General features: G+C 43.1%; 1 protein-coding gene across 1 annotated transcript in view; it reads right to left on the bottom strand.

Annotated features, from left to right (window-relative positions):
• Nucleotides 1–13,838, bottom strand: part of plpp3 (phospholipid phosphatase 3) — a 36,681-nt gene that overhangs the window by 17,760 nt on the left and 5,083 nt on the right. The window lies entirely within an intron of this gene.

Genomic DNA, 13,838 nt, shown 5'->3' with positions numbered 1-13,838 from the left:
ATAGCTACACACACACACACACACACACACACACACACACATATGGATAGAGGTATGAACTCACACATACACACACGCTTTTGTGCAAGTCTGGCTCTGGACACACCTAACAGGGAATTTATTCAGTGTCAGATCCACTTACCTGTAAGCTGTTGGGAAAAGAATACCGTTAAAACAAACATTAACACATATAAACCTTCACACGCGTGTTTGAGCTTCACTTTAAAAAGCTGTTGACTCAGCAGACTTTCTGCTGCTGCAATTGTTGACAAGCCATTTAAGTGCTGAAGTTGATCCTCTAGGATCACTCCCCTCTGACTGAACAAACAGACCCACGGGCCCAGCTATTAGGACAACAGAAGCTCGTCGACACGCCAGTCGAGCCATGACTTAATGGTTTAATTTGACGGAGATGGTCTGAAGCCAGCGCTGCAGTTCGCTAGGCCTTTTAGAGCGAAATCCAGGTATCTCTGGTGAGGATGTGCAAAACGCTTTCAGGCGTCTTTTGTCTGTTTCAAAAACGTTGCAAATTATCTAGGATCTTCTCGTTATTAATCCACAACTTTCTGTTTCCCTTGTGTCTAAATGAGACGAGACAGTGTCGTTTCTCCTGGCCGCAGCCCACAAGGCCTGGATGAGAACCCACATTTATCTGGCCGTCACTTACAGTGGTTAGATAAGACTCAGACTGAGCTATTTTGACAACAAACGCTTCAGGTGGGTTTGATGTGAAACAAAGGATGGCTATTTGGACAAGCACCTCGTGTCCACTGTGGACACTGTGTTTTGTTCTATCCCAAAGGCCCTGGGGACCCTGTAGGGGCACAGAGTGTCACGATTAGTTTGAATTACCAGCAAATTTTAAATACAAAGCTGCTGGCCTTTGGCGGAACAATAAAAACAGATAATCGCTGGGTTTTTCAACTTGAAAACAATCCAAACATGTGGCGCAATCGACAGAAATGGTTCACCAGACTCAAAAGTCAACTTTCTCTTACTCCGGTTAAATAAATTTTATATTTTTTGCAAAAAGATCCGAGGAGAAAATATATGATTCTGGTTAAGCTACAGAGTCTAAAGAAATGAGACATTATTCTCTTAAACTTTGCGCAGTGCTACAGAAGAAGCAGTCCCATTGGCTGAAAGGGCTTGTAAAAAAAAAGTACCAATAATGGTGCCACTTCTGATTAAAAACAGCTTTTTCTTTTATTATCCAGTGAAATAATGTACAATAATTAAAGGCTGCGGTTTAAAAAAAAAACCCAAGGGGAAATACAGACTTGAGAGGAATTTATTTTCAAGCTTTATAAGTGTTTACTAAGAATGCTAACAAATCTGTCCACTTTTTTTCCCCCCAACCAATAGCTCAGAGACTAATTTGGAGAGTTATTGTGTCTTATTTTCTTCTAAAACCTCTTTCAAACTAAATTTCAAGACATGACATGCACCAACACCAACATGCACACAAACGGACACATTAATTAGTAGAAAGAAGCAAAAAAAACATGTCTCCAATAAAAGCGAAACGCGTACGGTCGAACAAACTCTGGCCTGGGCCTCAAAAGATTTCCATGAGGTGATTTAAAAAGTGTGAAACCCAAGAAAAACAAAAGCAAGCCCACCCGAGTCTGGAACATTTTTCGCATGAGAACATGTTTTGGCGTGGATGCGCGTGACCGTAAGTTACTCATAAAAACAGAGCAAGCAGAAGACACGAAGGCATCCCGACGAGCCACAAGCAGACACACCAGTATATACATTCGATGTCTGCCCAGAGAGAGTGTCTGCCCACAGCTGTGTGGTTAGTTCAAATCACACACAGGGGCTTTCTAAACATTAGAATTAAAGTCAGAGATCTGATCATGAAAGCACCTAATTCGGCCAAGAACCGCATGTGTCGTCTACGCCAGCGATCGGACTGGAAGATTATGTTGCAGGTTTGTTCTGTGAAAACACAACACGGACCAGAAACCACTCAGATGAACATTTCTTTAGCGCGCCGGTGAGATGTGTGCTCTCAGCTCCCAGACTCTCATCCTGGAGAGAAGGGGAGATGTTGTCTCAGGTGCGTACCACATCAGTGAGTGGACGCTGAGGCTCTGTCAATAGTATTGTGGCTAAAGCCCAAAGGAAAATAAAGTGAAACCTGATGTTACGGGCAAATCTAATTCGGTGATAATGAGTTCTCGGGTGTGGATGTGGAATGGGAGATGGAACGGACCACTGACCACAAAGGGGGAAAACACAGAGACACACAACCGTGCTCCCAACACACACTTCTAGGGAGATTTTTGCTTACATAATACTGGGTGCCCAGAAGGAACCAACTCATGCACGGGCTTCAACATACAAACTCTTTGCTACGAGGCAAAGTAGCATATGTTGATGTCAAGGAGATCTTAAGTGGTAGTTTTTGGGTAACTAAAGATAAACTACTTGGTATATTTCCTAAAGCAAATGAATCTTTCCCTTCATCTCCGAATCTAAATGTTTCCAAAGACAAGAACAAAATATTTCTATAATAAGAAAGAAAAAAATTCAGCCAGTTGACAAAGACAGCTTGGTATTCCCTTCTGGGAATACCAAGCTGCTTTAAGCTACACATTCATCCTCTATCATGGCTTTGTCAAAAAAAAAAAAAAAAGGAGCAGAAATACCTGGATGTCTAAGTGTAAGTTAAAACATCTCTGTCTCTCTAATGTTTCTCTCCGCAGTGGTTACCAAAGGGCAAATGGACGGGATGGTCACTCAGCCAGACACCTGCATAAACAGTATGCAGCAGAGGGTTTCAGTAGGCTTGCTGGTGGGCCCACACAGGGCTGGGCCAGGCATTGGTGGTGTCTGAGAACCAAGCTGTCCACACACCATGCAGGGTTAACTTTAGGTGAGCACAGAATCGCAGGCGGACCAAAGCAGGGCAGGACGGTGAGCAGAACTTAAGACCGGCCGATTCCACAGCAAATATGGGTTGTATCTTCATGTGTGTGTCTTGTGGCTCAGTGACACATAGCCACAAATAATACCGTAGACAAAGCATCTACTATGCACATGCTGAGTTTACATGCAGGTTTTTTGATTAAAAGAAGTTTAGAAATGGGACTGCGCTTTCTCTCATGGAAATCTCGAAAGGATTTTCTTCCTCTGGACCCTCGCCATCTTTTCTGTCCCTCGGCTACTTCTGGAGGGGGGATTCAAATGCAAATAAGCAGAAGCGAAGAAAAGGTCAGAAACACTCAGACGTGAGCACATACATGGCAACCAAGTAAAGGCTTCGCCGATTGGAGAGCACCATGGGAAACTCTGACGGGCTGAGCAACTGAAAGAGTAAAGTGAGATCGAGCGGCCGACCATCGGGACACTCTCAATTGATGATTAGTGAAAGGCTCTCTGTGTGCACGCCACCCAGCCCTGAGATGCCAAGCTGTTTCATTCCCCCCACCCTGAGAATAAAACAGCCTGTTATGTGGGCATTCTCCTCATTCCTCAGTCCGTCCATGAAGCTCTTCCTGCTGAACGTTGTTGACTCTGTCGCATCCGACAGGGGAACACGCGGGTTTCTGACGCTCTCGTGTTTCCATTTAGTTTAGGTCCAGATTGGTTGGTCCGAAACTATGAAGCGAATGGTTAACGTGACCAAACTGGGCCTAAACTGTAGTGAAACAACTACAGTCTCAAAATCGTAAAAGCAGTTAACGCAAATGTTTATTTTTATGCACCTTTAAGCTGTTGTGAAATGTGAATATCGTGGTTATTTCCAAAGAAGATTTATTATTTACATGCAAATTGGAGGTAGGAGGCGGCGCACCACTGATTGTCTTCCTGCTAGAAACATGTACTGAGAAGAAAATAATATTTTCTATCAGAATAACTGCCTAATAGAAAAGTGAAGCAGTGTAAAAATAAAAACAGTTTTGACCAAAAATCCTTCAAATGTTCTTTTCCGTTTTCCACAGAAAGAACTTCCTACATTCATTTTCTGCGTAAATAATTATACAATTCTCTTCAAATAACCATCCAATTGGAAATGTGATGATAATTTAAAGGTAGGATAGTTTGGCGATTGGTCTTGATTCCACTCAAATCATCTGTTAGCTTTCTCCTACCCAGGGAACCAACTAATCTGAATTTATACTACAAGACACCAAAAGTGTTTCCTCCAACAAGTAAGACAGCTTATAATGTTTAAACAGAGCCTCACAGATCCTGAATCATCTGTTCGCGTTTGTAGTGGTGTGATGAAATATGACCTCTTTTTCGGCAGGAGAATAAAGGACAAGTGACCTTCTGAGGGCCCTGTTGACCCAAACAGAGGAAGAGCGAGAGATGGGGGCGTGTCGGAGGGGGAGAGAAAGAAGTGGGCAGGCCTGTTGGCAAAGGCTTGTGGTCCATCACTGAATTAAAGAGGCATTCACTTTACTAACCCCGTCATATAGTCAGGGGCATTTAGGAATGATTCACATTTCTGGAATCCTCAAAGAAAGGGGAAAGTCCAGTTTTGGTTCCACTGCGCCCAAAGAGGAAACCGTTTTCTCAACCCATTTACTTGCGTTGTTCTGTTTCACTTTGTCGGGAGATCTTGTACATGCCGTGCTTGTTGGGGGAAATGAGCCTTACGAGTTATCAAGCCACTGAGGTGCTTTCAAACGCCAAAAACAGACGCCTGAGAATAATCAGAGCCTGCAAAAATCTGCAGAGGTCCTAGAGGTAGAAAGGGGGTTAGGCCAGAAAGTGACTGTCACAAAGTGGGTGGCTTGTCGGGTTTGGGAAAAGTTCTATTTGTCTTATCAGATTCCGACATGCATTTCTCTCTTTCATCCCATGAGGAGAACCACTGCAGACCGCTAAACACTACATACCGCAGGTCAGAGGGAGGCTTTTCTCTTTGGCTGCTTGAATTAGTGTTTTTATTGCCGAGGTCATGGCAGGGCCTTCATGCGTGAGCAAAGGTGGGCGTGTGTGTGAGTGTGAGTGTGAGTGTGAAACCGCCGCATTTATTTTCCATCTGCAAATCCACTCACATGTTCATACCGGGCTGCCTGTAGTGTTGTGTGTGCATGTGTATGCACGTTGTGGGCTTGTGTATGCTACCAGCAGTGCTTGTGTGTGTGTGTGTGTGTGTGTGTGTGTGTGCGTGTGCGTGTGTGTGGGTGTGTGCATGCATTTGTTTATGCGACAGGATTATCCAGCAGGGCCTACTTTTTGATTGGCTTTGGGGTTAAATTTAGTACAGTAGGTTAGAAGTTCTATTGCTGGAACCAGCAGAGAGTAAGAGCATGTGCCTAACTCAATGAGACCTTTGGCTTTTGATTTAAAAACATCTTCATTACGTTTTTCTGCCCTTTTTGTGTGTGAAGAAAGATCAGGAGGTCTCTATTATTTAGAGATTTATTATATAAGAGGAAACAATAGCCATTCTAACGCCAACTAACCCTCTGCGTCCCTTTCAAAGGTTAATTCCTCCTGACACGGAACTAATGTCCCAGTAGAAACAACACCTGACTGTCCACACTGCTGACCTCTCTCGACTCGCGCGTCACTCTCTATTGACATTTTAATGTGCTTCCATGGCTTCTGGGGGCTGAACTGGAATGATATTGTGATTATGGCGCCCGAGCCCTATAGTCACCAGTGAGTGAGAGGTGAATGGGAGGCGGAGCAGGCCGGAGGAAGAGGTATTGTGGACCAGGCTAATGGAGGATTTCCTCCTCCTGTCTCTCCAGCACACCCATCTGACCTTTCCTGTCAAGGACTGGGGGGAATGTGGAGGAAGGTTACGGAGGGCGGAGGCCACAGTGGACTTGACTTCATAGACTTACTCAATAAATCAGTGAAACTTTCTCCTTTTATTTCTTTCGCTGCTTACCTAGCTGACTGAAACGAAGCTGGGCTGTCAGTGGTCGAGCTTTGAGCACCTCAAATTGTTCTAGTGATGAATGGCGACCTCTTTAGAGCTGCTAGTGCTTAGATATAGACATGTTCCTGACATGAATGAGCTGGTTTTATGATAATCTAATGCCATCCAAATCAGACTCTTAAAAGCAATTACTGTCCTTAGCGGCTAACGGTTAGCAACAGATGTTTCCCCTTTATTCTTGATATTATTTTGTGTGTTTTGTTTCATACGACTGCAGGTCATTTAGCCCATTTGCCAAATAATAACCCAATTTTAAACCATCATGTTGCCCAATGTCCTGGAAATAGTGAGGGTGAAACGACTAAATCTAAAACAGAATAAAATTGCGACAGTCCCCGCATGTCACGGTCGCTGCTGTTATTTTTCCAGCACCACTCCACCACCTCGGTGCCCTTATGACCCTTGTGACCTGCCCACTGTGTTGCTCAAATCTGATTAAGTTTAATAACCTCAACTAAAGGAGGAAGATCTCCTTTCTCCCCTCTAATTGACCTGAAAGCAGGGCAATTAAACAATGTCATTTTGCACCTTTCGCCATTTTCCAAGTTTACACTTTTCGTTGTTTCATACCCAAATTTATACATTGTACTTCAAATATGAGCTTTTTATATCATCTACCACCACAGTTCATAAAAAAACAATGAAATTAAATTTACATGCCATCTGCAAAATGGTTAGCTTACGGGAACCAAATTGAAGTAGGAAGTGATGAAATCATGATGTGAAGTGAAGCAGGGTGGAGCTACCATGTTCAATATGCTGTTGCTTTGACTGCACGCTTTTACTACCCCAAACACTACCAAATATGACTTGAAAGTCAATGATTTTTTGACTAAATGTTGTCAGTAAGCACAATAAGAAATTTTTATTAGCTAAACAAGAAAAATTCAAGTGGTACTTCCTTTCTTATTTCAAAATAAGAGTCCCAAACATCAATAAAAGAGGATACTTACACCGATGCTCACTTTGAATAGGCAAGTCAAGACCTTAATACAGATACATTCCCTTGTTTATCTTTGTTCAAAGTCTCTTGCAGAAAACTACTGTCATATTTTTTAACACTCAGTCGTGGATTGACTTGTGTTCTCTGTAATCTAATCTGCACTGGGTATTAAAGTGTACTGTGTTGCTAAGCAGCAGAATGGGTGGAGATTATTCCGTAGCTATATGATATGTGTGTGACAGAGACACGAGAGGGGAAAAAAACTGTAAGGTTCTCTTGGGCTTGAATGCCTCTACCAGTTGCAAATCAGGGTGCAGCTGCAACGTGGATGCCAACTCAAGCGTGTTTGTGTTGGTGTGATAAGTACTGTGTGTGCAAACAGCGGGAGTGAGAGTTTCTGATAAGAATTAGATAACTAGCGGTGAGCTGCCAAGTGCATTTGTTGGTGGATGTTGCTAAAGTGAAAGCAGGTGAGGAGGAAGGGAGCCTGGCAGCATCAGTACCTGGGCGTCAAGGTGCCTAATGCTGACATAGCCTTTGTCTTCAGGTCAGACAGGTTTGAGAATGAAAGCCGTTTAGGAATGGAGTGCTTAGCTTAACTGAGGTTCATGACAAACCGCTCACAAAAAAACTAGAGAGCTACAGGTCAGCAGTGAGGGCTGCAGCGTTGCTGTGACACCGTACTGTAGCATGCGAGGGCCAGAAATGTCACAGTGACACTGCCTATTATCTGTGGGAGTGTGTCACTGGGTGTGTGGCTGTTAAAGTGAATTACTGTGGTTCTACCGGGGCAACATCGCCAAAGCCTCTTTCTCTCTCTCCTTCTCTCTCTCTCCTTCTCTCTCTCTCTCTCTCTCTGTCGACCACAAAGGACTTTAACAACGTCCTTGCAATCCAAATAAACAATCTGGGCTCCATAAAAACCACCCAAGCTCCATGCATTTACATAATCACTGTTTAGGAAAAGCTACACTCATAAACATGAGCTGGAGCATGCGCGATGAAACGCCGATACAGATGTTTGGCTCAGGATGCCGCTTCATTGTTTCTACTGGCTGCTGATGTGTATCAGCCATGCACACACGCACACACACACACAGCGACACACAGGAGTGGCTGAGGTCAGCAGAGTTGTCCACACACTGAATCCCCCTGTCAGAGTGAATGCCACGGCAAACGGGAGGCCACCGGCTGAAACGTGCTTACTCAGAAAGATTTTATTCATAGGAATAAATGCCTTTAACACACAGGCATGTGTTGGGACACTCTCGAGGGGGACTCCTACCAGCAGGCACCTGTTCAGGCAGCCTCTGCTGAATGCTGCTTCCAGGCCCCTCTGTCGCTGTTAGTTTCGCATGAGGAGCTGCTTTGCTGTTTCTGGGGGTGGGGGGAAAACCTTCTCTCGTCCGTATTTCCCTGAATGTCTGGGAAGAGGATATTAACGCATTTAAGGAAGCTCAGTTACAGCTCCGGCTGTTTAAAGTGCAGCACGAACGCGCAGCTGCTCCAATGAGGCGAAACCCGAGCAGGGCCCAGTGGGCCGAGAGGGGCCAGTGGGCGGGCAGGGCGATCCTCCGGTGTTGCCATAATGCTATTACTACCTCCTCACACAAAGACGGATCTGAACTCTTTGAAATCGGACTCCTTTGATCTAAAACGCACAGGGTGAAAATTTAGAGCTACAGTGTGACAGTTGTAGGAATATGCAGAGTGAAAGTGTTCGTAGCGCTGGGATGTTTTGATTTCAGCACAGTCGTATTGGGATTTCATCTGCTCGATCAATTAAATTAGTGCATAATTGGAAAGTGGAAGGGCAATGATATGTTTTTTGCAAATATTTTTACAACAAAAAAAAAATCATCAAAAAGTGGCATGCGTTTATGCTCACTCTCTTTAGTAACTCCGATACCCCTAAATAAAATTCAGGAGGCGCCTGTGTCTGTGTGTAATTGAATCTCACTGTAGATCCAGCTGCTCTGTGAAGGCCTCACGGGTTTGCAAGAAAACTTCAGTCGATGAAGTGAATTCTGAAGCAAAACGAACGTAGCAGAGAATAAAAGCGTGGATGAGTTTAAAGCAAGGTTAGTTTAAAAACAATATTTCAAGCTCTTAACTTCTCACATAGCACTTTTTGATCTTATTGTATCATAATGGAAGAAAGGCACAACTTCAAAACCCCTGTAGACATTTTCTCAGGAGAAGTGAGTTCTACAAATATATAAAAAAACATTTTTTTAAAGATTTAATGGCTGGTGGTCCTCATTTACTCGTAGAGTGACATACGAGAATAAAGTATTAATTTTACGACTTAATTCTCAAAATATTATGACTTTATTCTTGTTATTGTCCTTGTTTTTGTCTTAGTATAGCCACTCCTGTCAAAGTTTAGACCTGCTGTCAAGAAAAACTCTTACTGCAGTGACACATGGTGGTGGCAGCATCATGCAGTGAGGATTTCTTGAACATGGACAGGGTAGGTTTGAGTGGAAAATGGATAATGCTGAATACACGGCAACCTGGAAACCTGATAGCCACTGCAACACACTCCACCACATCCCAGCAAGACAGCAAACCCTAAACATACAGCCGCGCTGACGACAGAAAAATCTACACAAACCTTTTAAATCCACGTGTCACATTCCTTCCCCTTCACAATTATGTTTAGCTTTGTGTTGTGCAAAATCCCAATAAAAATCCCTTCCGTTTTTTTTTTTGTTTTTTTTTTGTCTGTGACATAATCGGATGTGGTGAATAGGTCTTTATCTGAAAGAGAATGAGTGTAAAAATCTCCGGCAGTGTGTGAAAGCATCCTAGAGTTCCTGTAAGGTGGCGGCGGTGCTCTTTGGCGCGTTCTCTTCACTGTATGCAAACAGGATAAGGCTCAGTGGTTGCAGCTCAGATAAGGTCAGCGCCAATAAAGATGCTGACCTGATTAACGCGAGATAAGCGGCGCTGCTCGACAACGCGGCAGGCCTAAGCTGCCGCCACGCAGAGCGGCCTGGCCTGGAGTTCTCAGTGAGAAGATCCTTATGCTCTCTCATCCTTATCCCATTCACCATCACCACTGCCCCACTCCTCTCCCTCCATTTCATCCTCCGTCTGTCTGCCACCGGCCAACTGGTCCTCGTTAATGAAACAAAGAGCACTGGGACACATCAAAAGGGGCATTGTTCTCTGTGAAACAGTGAAATCTCCCTGACCCCCCTCCCCGTCTCCTTTCCACCCACAACCCCGTCCCTTCAATCTCTGGATGAACGCAGTATGAAACAAAAAAAAAAAACAACAGAGGATTGTAATGCTATAAGAGAAAGTGACAGACAGGGGGGGGTGGGGGGTGTAGCAGCAGGGAGGCCCCCAGAGGAAGAACACAGAGAGAAGCAATGAGGCCTACAGCTTCACGTCGTCCGCTGCCTGAAGCTCTGACGGACGATGAATGAAAGATGCAGAGGAGAAGAAGCAAGAAAGCAAACAGAAACCCTGATGGCACTTTTTTCTTTTTTTTTGCAGTTGCGAATCTCGTGATTGACCTCAACACCCACACAGAAAAACTGCATAAAACTCACATTTAGAATACTTTATGGAAACTTCAACGCGAAGTTCAAACACATGCACGGACCAGTGCTGACAGAGGTTTACAGCAGAGTCCTGCCCAGTAATCCAAAACGCTCCAAATAAGCGGTCTGAAGGTGTTTATACAGGAGGGACATAATCACAGACAACCGCGTGGACCGGAGAGTTTACTGCCCCGTCGTCGGAAAAGCGCAAACGACGAGCCATTGTCTTAGTTTTATTGTGCAAACGGATTGTTTGGCAGTTCAAGGAGATGAATGTGTCTGATCCGTGCAAAGAATCGAGGCGCATCAGTCAGCCTGACGCCTCCGGCTCGCCAACAGGAACCCCGAGGAACGCGGGACACACGTGACTCTCATATTCAGACGCGTCGGCCCCCACTGTCCGTTTAATGACAGCTCTTAGCCTCTAAATCTACATCATGAACCCCCAAAATACACACACTCACACCCACACACCTCTAATCACAGCCCTGCGCAGACTCTTCCCCCAGGGGTCTGTCTTTAAAACTCGTGCCCGGACCGGCCACATGTCCCCAGCGACGGGCCGAATATGTTAAAGAAACATTATTACCCCGTCTGCTCCCCGTCACACCACGCACAAACACACACATACATCCAGGCGCAGTATGCAGACTCTGCATGCCAGTCATTTTTGGGGAGGTAGTAGCCACTGTTGCCACAGACATCTGCTGATCTTTATCTTGTTACATAATGTGAGGATTCTCCTCTGCCAGAAGACGCTCGTCACCTTCTTAGCTCGTCCTTACCTCACCTTGGCCTGCAGCCATGGGGCAGACACTAAACATTATCCTTCACGGGTACACACTGCTATGTAATCACACGAGGGGGAGTGACTCTTGAACTTTTTCCACACGCAGCCATCTCACCACTAGATCCAATCCGATATCCATGTCTGTACCGATCCCAATGTTGAAAAAAATTCTAGACGGTGACAATATGTCCGGTCTATTCAGCCTATTCTTACTCAAATCATTTATTTTGTTCTAATAAACATTTAAAATCTCTTTGACTTAATTCGACAGAAAGTCAACTCAAACTTTTAAGTAGTTCCAAACTAAATATCTTGGGCTATAATACTGTTTTTACAGTGTCCTCTAAATACACTCTAACTTAAAAGTTACAAATCTTTTCCTTAAATGACCTTTTTACTTTTACTTTACTTGAAATAATTAAGTTCATCACCATATTTGTATCCCATGTCTGACACCGTGACTCAAGCTTACCAGGGACAGCTTCCCTGGTAAATGACAGTGGCTCTGTGGGTAGAATTGTCATCTTGTGATTGGAAGGTTGTCGGTTCGATTCCAGCTTCCTCCTGCCACATGTCGATGTGCCCCTGGGCAAGGCACTGAACCAATCTATGGGTGAATGACTTTGAGTTGTCAAAATGACTGGAAAAGTGCTCTATAAATTCAGTCCATTTACCTTTTTTTTTTTTTAAGTAAACTAAATGATTTGAGTAAGACTGACTTAAATCTGTTATCTTAAACATACTTAATAAATTTGTTTAAAAAAAATAACAAATTGAGTTGGATGATTATAATATATTGAATTGGTTAAACTTAATAAATTAAGTTGGATAAACTTAATTGAATTGCTTGTTACCCATAAAAGCAATTAAATTCAATTAAGTTGGTTCAACTATTTTCTTTTTAGAGTGTGAGTGTTATATTTAGAAATCCTAATTGCTCTTTATGAACTATTAAAGTAAGGTTTGTTGGTTGTTATTTTTACATGTTTGACCAAGATAGTCAACATTGTTTGTCAGTTTCTTTATTATTTATTTAGCAATGATTGTTTTACTCCTAACTGCACTGACTGAACAAATTAAAGTTGTGTGATTTTTACATGTTTGGCCCAGCGTGTGAAGCTATTGGTGCATGTAAGTGTGCTGTTCTGGTGCAGAGTTATCAAATAAATATATAATTCAGTACAATGATGTCTGTGTTTAAATAAAAGAAACATTTCAGCACTTTTCCTGTAGCAGGTTGACCAGTGCCAAACCTTAGATATTGGTATTGGTATCAGAAGTGGAAAAAGTGAATCGGTGCATCCCTACTTATTACCCTAAATTTTAATAAACTTTGTTGGGATTTCATGTATAAAGCCAGTAGAGGAAAATAAATCTTTTGTTTTCAAATGGTTTTCTAAATACAAATCGGAAAAATATGGAGTGCACTTGTATTTGATCCCATTTATTTTGATTCAACAAATTTAAAACCAGTGCAATTCATTAGTGGATAAATTCAGCTGTTCTGTGAAGGCCTCAGGGATTTTTTTTGTTTGTTTGGAACAAACTGCATGAAGATCAAGGAACAAACAAATCAGAGGGATGGTTTCAGAGAAGCTTAAAACCGCGACGTGAAGAATTTCTGAAGCTTAGAAATGCCACACAGCTCTTGAATTCGCCATTCTCAAATGCACAGAAATTGGTACTAAGATTAGCAACAGACCACAGGAGACAAGATAAATGTTGAAAAAGGCGCTCTGAGCTAAGACAAGTTTAACCTTCAGGCCTAAAATGGGACAAAATAGGACAACAATGAACTGAGAACTTTCCAGAGTTTGATTTGTAAGCATTAAATGCATAAGGTTTCTCTGTGTTTGTCAATCACACAAAATCACAATAAAATACTGCTTTATGAAGTTTTTGGTTTTAATCAGAAGAGTTGGTGTACCACAAACCGTTTATCTTATGAAAATCAGTCTTTTGTGTTACCTCTGAGCTTGGCAGACAGCGACACAGAAGACATGAGAGAGTTCGGTGGCCTCTCCGTGGTATGAATAAATAAGTAGCTTTTTGTCAAAAATGATCGGTTCTGATGACTCCTGTACCTTTTCTGGACTAAAAACGGTCTCTGTGAATTGACTATCTAAGCAAGAAAACTTCTTTTTGGTCCCTGCACACTCATGCAGCTGTAAACATATTTGCCCTTAGATTAAGGTCAGCAGTTTTGGATAGGAGCCTATATTTGGGTTTGTGTGCACGGACCTCCCACTTTCTGTTTGATTACAGTTTGCTCTTGTAGACACTTGGCAAACAGTACTTATCTCCTGCTCTCTGAAAGCTGGGTTTCTAGGAAGTGCCACACAATCCTCTAATTCAAATGTGACTTATTTTCTAGAGCTTGTGAAATGAAAATGGAAAGCATAAACATGTATTTACCTAAATTGTTCTTCTGCCTGTCCCCCCCCCACACACCCCCCTTTCTCATTTATGACTCAAGGCTTTCGCTTGGCAATTAAGATGAGGAAGGAGTGACAGAGGGAGGGGAGCTGAGGCTGGAAAGAGATTGTGAGAGGAGAAAAAGAAAAAAAAGACGGGATCTGATTTCACAGCCACACCTTCCTCCGATCTACACTACCTTTCCGTTTCCCACCCTTTCCT

Source organism: Poecilia formosa, unplaced genomic scaffold (genome assembly GCF_000485575.1).
Source record: "Poecilia formosa unplaced genomic scaffold, Poecilia_formosa-5.1.2 Scaffold37, whole genome shotgun sequence".
Classification (NCBI taxonomy): Eukaryota; Metazoa; Chordata; class Actinopteri; order Cyprinodontiformes; family Poeciliidae; genus Poecilia; species Poecilia formosa.
Note: the sequence above shows the minus strand (reverse complement) of the source record. Positions and strands in the feature narration are given on the sequence as shown.